The following is a 16,987-nucleotide window of genomic DNA, read 5'->3' as shown; positions in this document are numbered from 1 at the left end:
ATCTCTCACACACACTCTGGGATTCCCTCTCTCACACACACTCTGGGATTCCCTATCTCTCACACACACTCTGGGATTCTGCATCTCTCACACGCACTCTAGGATTCCCTATCTCACACACACATTCTAGAATTCCCTCTCACACACACACTCTGGGATTCCCTATCTCTCACACTCACTCTGGGATTCCCTATCTCTCACACACACTCTGGGATTCCGCATCTTTCACATACACTCTGGGATTCCCTATCTCTCACACACACTCTGGGATTCCCTATCGCTGACACACACTGGTATTCCCTATCTCTCACACACACTCTGGTATTCCATATCACTCGCACACACTCTGGTATTCCCTATACCTCGCACACACTCAGGGATTCCCTATCTCACATATATACTCTGGGATTCTGTATCTCTCACACAATCTCTGGGATTCCGTCTCTCTCACACACACTCTGGGATTCCCTATCTCTCTCACTCGTGCTGGGATTCCCTATCACTCTCAAACACTCTGGGATTGTCTAGGATTCTATCACACAAACTCTGGGATTCCCTATCTCTCTCACACACTCTGGGATTCCCTATCTCTTACACACACTCTGGGATTCTCTATCTCTCACACAGACTCTAGGATACTCGATCTCTCACACACACTCTGGGATTCCCTCTCTCACACACACTCTGGGATTGTCTGCGATTCCCTCACACACACTCTGGGATTCCCTCTCTCACACACACTCTGGGATTCCCACTCTCATACACACTCTGGGATTCACTATCTCTCACACACACTCTGGGACTATCTGGGATTCCCTATCTCTCACACACACTCTGGGATTCCCTATCTCTCACACACTCTGGAATTCTCTGGGATTCTCTCACACACACTCTGGGATTCCCTATCTCTCACACACACTCTGGAATTTCCTATCTCTCACACACTCTGGTATTCCCTATCACTCACACACACTCTGGGATTCCCTATCTCTCACACACACTCTGGGATTCCCTATCTCTCACACACACTCTGGGATTTTCTATCTCTCATACACTCTGTTATTCCCTATCTCTCACACATACTCTGGGACTCTCTGGGATTCTATCACACACTCTCTGGGATTCCCTCTCACACACACTCTGGTTTTCCCTATCTCTCGCAAACACTCTGCTTTTCCCTATCTCTCGCACACACTCTGGGATTCACTATCTCTCTCACACACACTATGGGATTCCCTATCTCTCGCACTCTCTGGGATTCCCTATCTCTCACACACACACTCTGGGATTCCCTATCTCTCACACACACTCTGGGATTCCCACTCACACACACACTCTGGGATTCCCTCTCTCACACACACTCTGGGATACCCAATCTCTCACACACACTCTGGGATTCCCTCTTTCTCACATACGCTGGGATTCCCTATCTCTCACACACACTCTGGGATTCCCTAACTCTCGCACACTCTGGGATTCCCTACCTGTCTCACACACACACTGGGCTTCCCACTCTCACACACACTCTGGGATTCCCTATCTCACAAACACTCTGGGATTCCCAATCTCTCACACGCACTCTGGGATTCCCTCTCTCTCACACACACTCTGGAATTCCCGATCTCACACACACTCTGGGATTCCCTATCTCTCACACACACTCTGGGATTCCCTCTCTCTCACACACACTCTGGGATTCCCTCTCTCACACACACTCTGGTATTCCCTATCTCTCACACACACTCTGGGACTCTCTGGGATTCTATCAAAAACACTCTGGTATTCCCTATCTCTCACAAACACTCTGGGATTCCCTATCTCTCACAAACACTCTGGGATTCCCTATCTCTCACAAACACTCTGGGATTCCCTAACTCTCACAAACACTCTGGGACTCCCTCTCTCTCACACACACTCTGCGATTTCCTCTCTCTTACACACACTCTGGGATTACCTATCTCTCTAACTCGTGCTGGGATTCCCTATCACTCTCACACACTCTGGGATTCCCTATCTCTCACACACACTCTGGGAATCCCTACCTCTCACACACACTCTGGGATTCCCACCCTCACACACACTCTGGGATTCCCTATCTCTCACACACACTCTGGAATTCCCTAACTCAGACAAACTCTGGGATTCCCTATCTCTCACACACACGCTGGGATTCCCTCTCTCTCACACACACACTCTGGGATTCCCTCTCTGTCACACACACTCTGGTATTCCCTATCTCTCACACACACTCTGGGATTCCATATCTCTCACAAACACTCTGGTACTCTCTGGGATTCTATCACAAACACTCTGGTATTCCCTATCTCTCACAAACACTCTGGGATTCCCTAACTCTCACAAACACTCTGGGACTCCCTCTCTCTCACACACACTCTGGGATTCCCTCTCTCTTACACACACTCTGGGATTCCCCATCTCTCTCACTCGTGCTGGGATTCCCTATCATTCTCACACACTCTGGGATTCCCTATCTCTCACACACACTCTGGGAATCCCTATCTCTCACACACACTCTGGGATTCCCACCCTCACACACACTCTGGGATTCCCTATCTCTCACACACACTCTGGAATTCCCTAACTCAGACACACTCTGGGATTCCGTATCTCTCACACACACGTTGGGATTCCGTATCTCTCTCACACACTCTGGGATTCCCTATCTCTCACACACACTCTCGGATTCCCTATCTCTCACACACACTCTGGGATTCCCTCTCTCACACACACTCTGGGATTCCCTATCTCTCACACACACTCTGGGATACCCTCACTCTCACACACACTCTGGGATTCCGCATCTCTCACACGCACTCTAGGATTCCCTATCTCACACACACATTCTAGAATTCCCTCTCACACACACACTCTGGGATTCCCTATCACTCACACACACTCTGGAATTCCCTATCTCTCACACACTCTCTGGGATTCCGTCTCTCACACACACTCTGGGATTCCCTATCTTTCTCACTCGTGCTGGGATTCCCGATCACTCTCAAACACTCTGGGAATGTCTAGGATTCTATCACACAAACTCTGGGATTCCCTATCTCTCTCACACACTCTGGGATTCCCTATCTCTCACACACACTGTGGGATTCCCTATCTCTCATATACACACTCTGGGATTCTCTATCTCTCACACACACTCTGGGATTCCCTATCTCTCTCACACACACTCTGGGATTCCCTCTCTCACACACACTCTGGGAATCCCTATCTCACACACACACTGGGATTCCCTATCTCTCACACACACTCTGGGATTCCGTCTCCCACACACACTCTGGGATTCCCTATCTCTCACACACACTCTGGGATTCCCTCTCTCACACACATGCTGGGATTCCCTGTGTCTCACAAACACTCTGGGATTCCCTATCTCTCACACACTCTGGTATTCCCTATCACTCACACACACTCTGGGATTCCCTGTCTCTCACACACACTCTGGGATTCCCTATCTCTCACACATTCTGGTATTCCCTATCTCTCACACAAACTCTGTGACACTCTGGGATTCTATCACACACACTCTGGGATTCCCTCTCTCACACACACTCTGGTATTCCCTATCTCTCGCACACACTCTGGTATTCCCTATCTCTCGCACACACTCTGGGATTCCCTATCTCTCACACACACTCTGGGATTCTCACTCTCACACACACTCTGCGATTCCCTCTCTCACACACACTCTGGGATTCCCAATCTCTCACACACACTCTGGGATTCCCTCTCTCTCACACACATTTTGAGATTCCGTATCTCTCACACACACTCTGGGATTCCCTATCTCTTGCACACACTCTGGGATTCACTATCGCTGACACATTCTGGGATTCCCTATCTCACACACACTCTGCGATTCCCTCTCTAACACACACTCTGGGATTCCCAATCTCTCACACACACTCTGGGATTCCGCATCTCTCACACACACTCTGGGATTCCCTATCTCTCACACACTCGGCGATTCCATATCTCTCACACACTCTGGGATTCTCTATCTCTAACACACACTTTGGGATTCCCTATCTCTCACACACGCTCCGGGATTCCCTATCTCTCACACACACTCTGGGATTTACTAATCTCTCACACACACTCTGGGATTCCCTATCACCCACACACACTCTGGGATTCCCTATCTCTCACACACACTCTGGGATTCTCTATCTCTCACACAGACTCTAGGATACTCGATCTCTCACACACACTCTGGGATTCCCTCTCTCACACACACTCTGGGATTGTCTGCGATTCCCTCACACACACTCTGGGATTCCCTCTCTCACACACACTCTGGGATTCCCACTCTCATACACACTCTGGGATTCACTATCTCTCACACACACTCTGGGACTATCTGGGATTCCCTATCTCTCACACACACTCTGGGATTCCCTATCTCTCACACACTCTGGAATTCTCTGGGATTCTCTCACACACACTCTGGGATTCCCTATCTCTCACACACACTCTGGAATTTCCTATCTCTCACACACTCTGGTATTCCCTATCACTCACACACACTCTGGGATTCCCTATCTCTCACACACACTCTGGGATTCCCTATCTCTCACACACACTCTGGGATTCTCTATCTCTCACACACACTCTGGGATTCCCTATCTCTCACACATACTCTGGGACTCTCTGGGATTCTATCACACACTCTCTGGGATTCCCTCTCACACACACTCTGGTTTTCCCTATCTCTCGCAAACACTCTGCTTTTCCCTATCTCTCGCACACACTCTGGGATTCACTATCTCTCTCACACACACTATGGGATTCCCTATCTCTCGCACTCTCTGGGATTCCCTATCTCTCACACACACACTCTGGGATTCCCTATCTCTCACACACACTCTGGGATTCCCACTCACACACACACTCTGGGATTCCCTCTCTCACACACACTCTGGGATACCCAATCTCTCACACACACTCTGGGATTCCCTCTTTCTCACATACTCTGGGATTCCCTATCTCTCACACACACTCTGGGATTCCCTAACTCTCACACACTCTGGGATTCCCAATCTCACAAACACTCTGGGATTCCCAATCTCTCACACACACTCTGGGATTCCCTCTCTCTCACACACACTCTGGAATTCCCGATCTCACACACACTCTGGGATTCCCTATCTCTCACACACACTTTGGGATTCCCTATCTCTCACACACACTCTGGGATTCCCTCTCTCACACACACTCTGGTATTCCCTATCTCTCACACACACTCTGGGACTCTCTGGGATTCTATCAAAAACACTCTGGGATTCCCTATCTCTCACAAACACTCTGGGACTCCCTCTCTCTCACACACACTCTGCGATTTCCTCTCTCTTACACACACTCTGGGATTACCTATCTCTCTAACTCGTGCTGGGATTCCCTATCACTCTCACACACTCTGGGATTCCCTATCTCTCACACACACTCTGGGAATCCCTACCTCTCACACACACTCTGGGATTCCCACCCTCACACACACTCTGGGATTCCCTATCTCTCACACACACTCTGGAATTCCCTAACTCAGACACACTCTGGGATTCCCTATCTCTCACACACACGCTGGGATTCCCTCTCTCTCACACACACTCTGGGATTCCCTCTCTGTCACACACACTCTGGTATTCCCTATCTCTCACACACACTCTGGGATTCCCACTCACACACACACTCTGGGATTCCCTCTCTCACACACACTCTGGGATACCCAATCTCTCACACACACTCTGGGATTCCCTCTTTCTCACATACTCTGGGATTCCCTATCTCTCACACACACTCTGGGATTCCCTAACTCTCACACACTCTGGGATTCCCTACCTGTCTCACACACACACTGGGCTTCCCACTCTCACACACACTCTGGGATTCCCAATCTCACAAACACTCTGGGATTCCCAATCTCTCACACACACTCTGGGATTCCCTCTCTCTCACACACACTCTGGAATTCCCGATCTCACACACACTCTGGGATTCCCTATCTCTCACACACACTCTGGGATTCCCTATCTCTCACACACACTCTGGGATTCCCTCTCTCACACACACTCTGGTATTCCCTATCTCTCACACACACTCTGGGACTCTCTGGGATTCTATCAAAAACACTCTGGGATTCCCTATCTCTCACAAACACTCTGGGACTCCCTCTCTCTCACACACACTCTGCGATTTCCTCTCTCTTACACACACTCTGGGATTACCTATCTCTCTAACTCGTGCTGGGATTCCCTATCACTCTCACACACTCTGGGATTCCCTATCTCTCACACACACTCTGGGAATCCCTACCTCTCACACACACTCTGGGATTCCCACCCTCACACACACTCTGGGATTCCCTATCTCTTAAACATACTCTGGAATTCCCTAACTCAGACACACTCTGGGATTCCCTATCTCTCACACACACGCTGGGATTCCCTCTCTCTCACACACACTCTGGGATTCCCTCTCTGTCACACACACTCTGGTATTCCCTATCTCTCACACACACTCTGGTATTCCCTATCTCTCACAAACACTCTGGGACTCTCTGGGATTCTATCAAAAACACTCTGGTATTCCCTATCTCTCACAAACACTCTGGGATTCCCTAACTCTCACAAACACTCTGGGACTCCCTCTCTCTCACACACACTCTGGGATTCCCTCTCTCTTACACACACTCTGGGATTCCCTATCTCTCTCACTCGTGCTGGGATTCCCTATCATTCTCACACACTCTGGGATTCCCTATCTCTCACACACACTCTGGGAATCCCTGTGTCTCACACACACTCTGGGATTCCCACCCTCACACACACTCTGGGATTCCCTATCTCTCACACACACTCTGGAATTCCCTAACTCAGACACACTCTGGGATTCCCTATCTCTCACACACACTCTGGGATTCCCTCTCTCACACACACTCTGGGATTCCCTATCTCTCACACACACTGGGATTCCCTATCACACACACACACTCTGGGATACCCTCACTCTCACACACACTCTGGGATTCCGCATCTTTCACATACACTCTGGGATTCCCTATCTCTCACACACACTCTGGGATTCCCTATCTCTCACACTCACTCTGGGATTCCCTATCTCTCACACACACTCTGGGATTCCCTATCGCTGACACACACTGGTATTCCCTATCTCTCACACACACTCTGGTATTCCATATCACTCGCACACACTCTGGTATTCCCTATACCTCGCACACACTCAGGGATTCCCTATCTCACATATATACTCTGGGATTCTGTATCTCTCACACAATCTCTGGGATTCCGTCTCTCTCACACACACTCTGGGATTCCCTATCTCTCTCACTCGTGCTGGGATTCCCTATCACTCTCAAACACTCTGGGATTGTCTAGGATTCTATCACACAAACTCTGGGATTCCCTATCTCTCTCACACACTCTGGGATTCCCTATCTCTTACACACACTCTGGGATTCTCTATCTCTCACACAGACTCTAGGATACTCGATCTCTCACACACACTCTGGGATGCCCTCTCTCACACACACTCTGGGATTGTCTGCGATTCCCTCACACACACTCTGGGATTCCCTCTCTCACACACACTCTGGGATTCCCACTCTCATACACACTCTGGGATTCACTATCTCTCACACACACTCTGGGACTATCTGGGATTCCCTATCTCTCACACACACTCTGGGATTCCCTATCTCTCACACACTCTGGAATTCTCTGGGATTCTCTCACACACACTCTGGGATTCCCTATCTCTCACACACACTCTGGAATTTCCTATCTCTCACACACTCTGGTATTCCCTATCACTCACACACACTCTGGGATTCCCTATCTCTCACACACACTCTGGGATTCCCTATCTCTCACACACACTCTGGGATTTTCTATCTCTCATACACTCTGTTATTCCCTATCTCTCACACATACTCTGGGACTCTCTGGGATTCTATCACACACTCTCTGGGATTCCCTCTCACACACACTCTGGTTTTCCCTATCTCTCGCAAACACTCTGCTTTTCCCTATCTCTCGCACACACTCTGGGATTCACTATCTCTCTCACACACACTATGGGATTCCCTATCTCTCGCACTCTCTGGGATTCCCTATCTCTCACACACACACTCTGGGATTCCCTATCTCTCACACACACTCTGGGATTCCCACTCACACACACACTCTGGGATTCCCTCTCTCACACACACTCTGGGATACCCAATCTCTCACACACACTCTGGGATTCCCTCTTTCTCACATACGCTGGGATTCCCTATCTCTCACACACACTCTGGGATTCCCTAACTCTCGCACACTCTGGGATTCCCTACCTGTCTCACACACACACTGGGCTTCCCACTCTCACACACACTCTGGGATTCCCTATCTCACAAACACTCTGGGATTCCCAATCTCTCACACGCACTCTGGGATTCCCTCTCTCTCACACACACTCTGGAATTCCCGATCTCACACACACTCTGGGATTCCCTATCTCTCACACACACTCTGGGATTCCCTCTCTCTCACACACACTCTGGGATTCCCTCTCTCACACACACTCTGGTATTCCCTATCTCTCACACACACTCTGGGACTCTCTGGGATTCTATCAAAAACACTCTGGTATTCCCTATCTCTCACAAACACTCTGGGATTCCCTATCTCTCACAAACACTCTGGGATTCCCTATCTCTCACAAACACTCTGGGATTCCCTAACTCTCACAAACACTCTGGGACTCCCTCTCTCTCACACACACTCTGCGATTTCCTCTCTCTTACACACACTCTGGGATTACCTATCTCTCTAACTCGTGCTGGGATTCCCTATCACTCTCACACACTCTGGGATTCCCTATCTCTCACACACACTCTGGGAATCCCTACCTCTCACACACACTCTGGGATTCCCACCCTCACACACACTCTGGGATTCCCTATCTCTCACACACACTCTGGAATTCCCTAACTCAGACAAACTCTGGGATTCCCTATCTCTCACACACACGCTGGGATTCCCTCTCTCTCACACACACACTCTGGGATTCCCTCTCTGTCACACACACTCTGGTATTCCCTATCTCTCACACACACTCTGGGATTCCATATCTCTCACAAACACTCTGGTACTCTCTGGGATTCTATCACAAACACTCTGGTATTCCCTATCTCTCACAAACACTCTGGGATTCCCTAACTCTCACAAACACTCTGGGACTCCCTCTCTCTCACACACACTCTGGGATTCCCTCTCTCTTACACACACTCTGGGATTCCCCATCTCTCTCACTCGTGCTGGGATTCCCTATCATTCTCACACACTCTGGGATTCCCTATCTCTCACACACACTCTGGGAATCCCTATCTCTCACACACACTCTGGGATTCCCACCCTCACACACACTCTGGGATTCCCTATCTCTCACACACACTCTGGAATTCCCTAACTCAGACACACTCTGGGATTCCGTATCTCTCACACACACGTTGGGATTCCGTATCTCTCTCACACACTCTGGGATTCCCTATCTCTCACACACACTCTCGGATTCCCTATCTCTCACACACACTCTGGGATTCCCTCTCTCACACACACTCTGGGATTCCCTATCTCTCACACACACTCTGGGATACCCTCACTCTCACACACACTCTGGGATTCCGCATCTCTCACACGCACTCTAGGATTCCCTATCTCACACACACATTCTAGAATTCCCTCTCACACACACACTCTGGGATTCCCTATCTCTCACACTCACTCTGGGATTCCCTATCTCTCAAACACACTCTGGGATACCCTCACTCTCACACACACTCTGGGATTCCGCATCTTTCACATACACTCTGGGATTCCCTATCTCTCACACACACTCTGGGATTCCCTATCGCTGACACACACTGGTATTCCCTATCTCTCACACACACTCTGGTATTCCCTATCACTCGCACACACTCTGGTATTCCCTGTACCTCGCACACACTCAGGGATTCCCTATCTCTCATACATACTCTGGGATTCTGTATCTCTCACACACACTCTGGGATTCCCTATCTCTCTCACTCGTGCTGGGATTCCCTATCACTCTCAAACACTCTGGGATTGTCTAGGATTCTATCACACAAACTCTGGGATTCCCTATCTCTCTCACACACTCTGGGATTCCCTATCTCTCACACACACTCTGGGATTCCCTATCTCTCACACACTCTGGGATTCCCACCCTCACACACACTCTGGGATTCCCTATCTGTCACTCACACTGTGGAATTCCCTATCTGACACACACTCAGGGATTCCCTATCTCTCACACACACTCTGGGATTCCGTATCTCTCTCACATACTCTGGGATTCCCTATCTCTCACACATACTCTGGGATTCCCTATCACACACACACACTCTGGGATACCGTCTCTCTCACACACACCTTGGGATTCCACATCTCTCACACATACTCTGGGATTCCCTATCTCTCAAACACACTCTAGAATTCCCTCTCACACACACACTCTGGGATTCCCTATCTCTCACACTCACTCTGGGATTCCCTATCTCTCACACACACTCTGGAATTCCCTCTCACAAACACACTCTGGGATTTCCACTCTCTCATACACACTCTGGGATTCCCTATCTCTCTCACACACTCTGGGATTCCTCATCTCTCACACACACTCTGGGATTCCCTATTTCTCATACACACTCTGGGATTACATCTCTCACACACGCTATGGGATTCCATATTTCTCATACACACTCTGGGATTACATCTCTCACACACGCTATGGAATTCCACATCTCTCGCACACACTCTGGGATTCCCTATCTCTCTCACACACACTCTGGGATTCTCTATCTCTCACACACACTCTGGGATTCCCTATCTCTCTCACACACACTCTGGGATTCCCTCTCTCACACACACTCTGGGAATCCCTATCTCACACACACACTGGGATTCCCTATCTCTCACACACACTCTGGGATTCCGTCTCCCACACACACTCTGGGATTCCCTATCTCTCACACACACTCTGGGATTCCCTCTCTCACACACACGCTGGGATTCCCTGTGTCTCACACACACTCTGGGATTCCCTATCTCTCACACATTCTGGTATTCCCTATCTCACTCACACACTCTGGGACACTCTGGGATTCTATCACACACACTCTGGGATTCCCTCTCTCACACACACTCTGGTATTCCCTATCTCTCGCACACACTCTGGTAATCCCTATCTCTCACACACACTCTGGTATTCCCTATCTCTCTCACACACTCTGGGATTCCCTATCTCTGACACACACTCTGGGATTCCCACTCTCACACACACTCTGCCATTCCCTCTCTCACACACACTCTGGGATTCCCAATCTCTCACACACACTCTGGGATTCCCTCTCTCTCACACACATTTTGGGATTCCGTATCTCTCACACACACTCTGGGATTCCCTATCTCTCACACACACTCTGGGATTCACTATCGCTGACACATTCTGGGATTCCCTATCTCACACACACTCTGCGATTCACTCTCTAACACACACTCTGGGATTCCCAATCTCTCACACACACTCTGGGATTCCGCATCTCTCACACACACTCTGGGATTCCCTATCTCTCACACACTCGGCGATTCCATATCTCTCGCACACTCTGGGATTCTCTATCTCTAACACACACTTTGGGATTCCCTATCTCTCACACACACTCCGGGATTCCCTATCTCTCACACACACTCTGGGATTTACTAATCTCTCACACACACTCTGGGATTCCCTATCACCCACACACACTCTGGGATTCCCTATCGCTCACACACACTATGGGATTCTCTATCTCTCACACACACTCTAGGATACTCGATCTCTCACACACACTCTGGGATTCCCTCTCTCACACACACTCTGGGATTGTCTGCGATTCCCTCACAGACACTCTGGGATTCCCTCTCTCACACACACTCTGGGATTCCCTAACTCTCACAAACACTCTGGGACTACCTCTCTCTCACACACACTCTGGGATTCCCTCTCTCTTACACACACTCTGGGATTTCCCATCTCTCTCACTCGTGCTGGGATTCCCTATCATTCTCACACACTCTGGGATTCCCTATCTCTCACACACACTCTGGGAATCCCTATCTCTCACACACACTCTGGGATTCTCTATCTCTCACACAGACTCTAGGATACTCGATCTCTCACACACTCTCTGGGATTCCCTCTCTCACACACACTCTTGGATTGTCTGCGATTCCCTCACACACGCTGGGATTCCGTATCTCTCTCACACACGCTGGGATTCCCTATCTCTCACACACATTCTCGGATTCCCTATCTCTCACACACACTCTGGGATTCCCTCTCTCACACACACTCTGGGATTCCCTATCTCTCACACACACTCTGGGATACCCTCACTCTCACACACACTCTGGGATTCCCTATCTCACACACACATTCTAGAATTCCCTCTCACACACACACTCTGGCATTCCCTATCTCTCACACTCACTCTGGGATTCCCTATCTCTCACACACACTCTGGGATACCCTCACTCTCACACACACTCTGGGATTCCGCATCTTTCACATACACTCTGGGATTCCCTATCTCTCACACACACACTGGGATTCCCTATCGCTGACACACACTGGTATTCCCTATCTCTCACACACACTCTGGTATTCCATATCACTCGCACACACTCTGGTATTCCCTGTACCTCGCACACACTCAGGGATTCCCTATCTCTCATACATACTCTGGGATTCTGTATCTCTCACACAATCTCTGGGATTCAGTCTCTCTCACACACACTCTGGGATTCCCTATCTCTCTCACTCGTGTTGGGATTCCCTATCACTCTCAAACAGTCTGGGATTGTCTAGGATTCTATCACACAAACTCTGGGATTCCCTATCTCTCTCACACACTCTGGGATTCCCTATCTCTCACACACACTCTGGGATTCCCTATCTCTCACACACACTCTGGGATTCCCACCCTCACACACACTCTGGGATTCCCTATCTGTCACTCACACTGTGGAATTCCCTATCTGACACACACTCAGGGATTCCCTGTCTCTCACACACACTCTGGGATTCCGTATCTCTCTCACACACTCTGGGATTCCCTATCTCTCACACACACTCTAGGATTCCCTATCACACACACACACTCTGGGATACCGTCTCTCTCACACACACTCTGGGATTCCACATCTCTCACACATACTCTGGGATTCCCTATCTCTCAAACACACTCTAGAATTCCCTCTCACAGGAGAAAGTGAGGTCTGCAGATGCTGGAGATCAAAGTTGAAACTTTATTGCTGGAACAGCACAGCAGGTCAGGCAGCATCCAGGGAACAGGAGATTCGACGTTTCGGGCACAGGCCCTTCTTCAGGAATTCCTGAAGAAGGGCCTGTGCCCGAAACGTCGAATCTCCTGTTCCCTGGATGCTGCCTGACCTGCTGTGCTGTTCCAGCAATAAAATTCCCTCTCACACACACACTCTGGGATTCCCTATCTCTCACACTCACTCTGGGATTCCCTATCTCTCACACACACTCTGGAATTCCCTCTCACAAACACACTCTGGGATTCCCTCTCTCTCATACACACTCTGGGATTCCCTATCTCTCTCACACACTCTGGGATTCCTCATCTCTCACACACACTCTGGGATTCCCTATCTCTCATACACACTCTGGGATTACATCTCTCACACACGCTATGGAATTCCACATCTCTCGCACACACTCTGGGATTCCCTATCTCTCTCACACACACTCTGGGATTCTCTATCTCTCACACACACTCTGGTATTCCCTATCTCTCTCACACACACTCTGGGATTCTCTCTCTCACACACACTCTGGGAATCCCTATCTCACACACACACTGGGATTCCCTATCTCTCACACACACTCTGGGATTCCGTCTCCCACACACACTCTGGGATTCCCTATCTCTCACACACACTCTGGGATTCCCTCTCTCACACACACGCTGGGATTCCCTGTGTCTCACACACACTCTGGGATTCCCTATCTCTCACACACTCTGGTATTCCCTATCACTCACACACACTCTGGGATTCCCTGTCTCTCACACACACTCTGGGATTCCCTATCTCTCACACATTCTGGTATTCCCTATCTCTCTCACACACTCTGGGACACTCTGGGATTCTATCACACACACTCTGGGATTCCCTCTCTCACACACTCTCTGGTATTCCCTATCTCTCACACACACACTGGGATTCCCAATCTCTCGCACACACTCTGGTAATCCCTATCTCTCGCACACACTCTGGGATTCCGTATCTCTCACACACACTCTGGGATTCCCACTCTCACACACACTCTGCGATTCCCTCTCTCACACACACTCTGGGATTCCCAATCTCTCACACTCACTCTGGGATTCCCTCTCTCTCACACACATTTTGGGCTTCCGTATCTCTCACACACACTCTGGGATTCCCTATCTCTCACACACACTCTGGGATTCACTATCGCTGACACATTCTGGGATTCCCTATCTCACACACACTCTGCGATTCACTCTCTAACACACACTCTGGGATTCCCAATCTCTCACACACACTCTGGGATTCCGCATCTCTCACACACACTCTGGGATTCCCTATCTCTCACACACTCGGCGATTCCATATCTCTCACACACTCTGGGATTCTCTATCTCTAACACACACTTTGGGATTCCCTATCTCTCACACACACTCCGGGATTCCCTATCTCTCACACACACTCTGGGATTTACTAATCTCTCACACACACTCTGGGATTCCCTATCACCCACACACACTCTGGGATTCCCTATCTCTCACACACACTCTGGGATTCTCTATCTCTCACACACACTCTAGGATACTCGATCTCTGGTATTCCCTATCACTCACACACACTCTGGGAATCCCTGTCTCTCACACACACTCTGTGATTCCCTATCTCTCACACATTCTGGTATTCCCTATCTCTCACACAAACTCTGGGACACTCTGGGATTCTATCACACACACTCTGGGATTCCCTCTCTCACACACACTCTGGTATTCCCTATCTCTCGCACACACTCTGGTATTCCCTATCTCTCGCACACACTCTGGGATTCCCTATCTCTCACACACACTCTGGGATTCTCACTCTCACACACACTCTGCGATTCACTCTCTCACACACACTCAGGGATTCCCACTCTCTCACACACATTTTGGGATTCCGTATCTCTCACACACACTCTGGGATTCCCTATCTCTCACACACACTCTGGGATTCACTATCGCTGACACATTCTGGGATTTCCCATCTCACACACACTCTGCGATTCCCTCTCTAACACACACTCTGGGATTCCCAATCTCTCACACACACTCTGGGATTCCCTATCTCTCACACACACTCTGGGATTCCCTATCTCTCACACACTCGGCTATTCCATATCTCTCACACACTCTGGGATTCTCTATCTCTAACACACACTTTGGGATTCCCTATCTCTCACACACACTCCGGGATTCCCTATCTCTCATACACACTCAGGAATTTAGTAATCTCTCACACACACTCTGGGATTCCCTATCACCCACACACACTCTGGGATTCCCTCTCTCACACACACTCTGGGATTCCCACTCTCATACACACTCTGGGATTCACTATCTCTCACACACACTCTGGGACTATCTGGGATTCCCTATCTCTCACACACACTCTGGGATTCCCTATCTCTCACACACTCTGGAATTCTCTGGGATTCTCTCACACACACTCTGGGATTCCCTATCTCTCACACACACTCTGGAATTTCCTATCTCTCACACACACTGGTATTCCCTATCACTCACACACACTCTGGGATTCCCTATCTCTCACACACACTCTGGGATTCCCTTTCTCTCACACACACTCTGGGATTCTCTATCTCTCATACACTCTGTTATTCCCTATCTCTTACACTCACTCTTGGACTCTCTGGGATTCTATCACACACTCTCTGGGATTCCCTCTCACACACACACTCTGGTTTTCCCTATCTCTCGCAAACACTCTGCTTTTCCCTATCTCTCGCACACACTCTGGGATTCACTATCTCTCTCACACACACTATGGGATTCCCTATCTCTCGCACTCTCTGGGATTCCCTATCTCTCACACACACACTCTGGGATTCCCTATCTCTCACACACACTCTGGGATTCCCACTCACACACACACTCTGGGATTCCCTATCTCTCACACACACTCTGGGATACCCAATCTCTCACACACACTCTGGGATTCCCACTCACACACACACTCTGGGATTCCCACTCACACACACACTCTGGGATTCCCTATCTCACAAACACTCTGGGATTCCCAATCTCTCACACACACTCTGGGATTCCCTCTCTCTCACACACACTCTGGAATTCCCGATCTCACAAACACTCTGGGATTCCCTCTCTCACACACACTCTGGTATACCCTATCTTTCACACACACTCTGGGACTCTCTGGGATTCTATCAAAAACACTCTGGTATTCCCTATCTCTCACAAACACTCTGGGATTCCCTATCTCTCACAAACACTCTGGGATTCCCTCTCTCTCACACACACTCTGCGATTTCCTCTCTCTTACACACACTCTGGGATTCCCTATCTCTCTCACTCGTGCTGGGATTCCCTATCACTCTCACACACTCTGGGATTCCCTATCTCTCACACACACTCTGGGAATCCCTACCTCTCACACACACTCTGGGATTCCCACCCTCACACACACTCTGGGATTCCCTATCTCTCACACACACTCTGGAATTCGCTAACTCAGACACACTCTGGGATTCCCTATCTCTCACACACACGCTGGGATTCCCTCTCTCTCACACACACTCTGGG

Source organism: Chiloscyllium plagiosum, unplaced genomic scaffold, assembly GCF_037043375.1.
Source record: "Chiloscyllium plagiosum isolate Xiang-an unplaced genomic scaffold, Cpla_swu_hap1 HiC_scaffold_53Y, whole genome shotgun sequence".
Classification (NCBI taxonomy): domain Eukaryota; kingdom Metazoa; phylum Chordata; class Chondrichthyes; order Orectolobiformes; family Hemiscylliidae; genus Chiloscyllium; species Chiloscyllium plagiosum.
Note: the sequence above shows the minus strand (reverse complement) of the source record.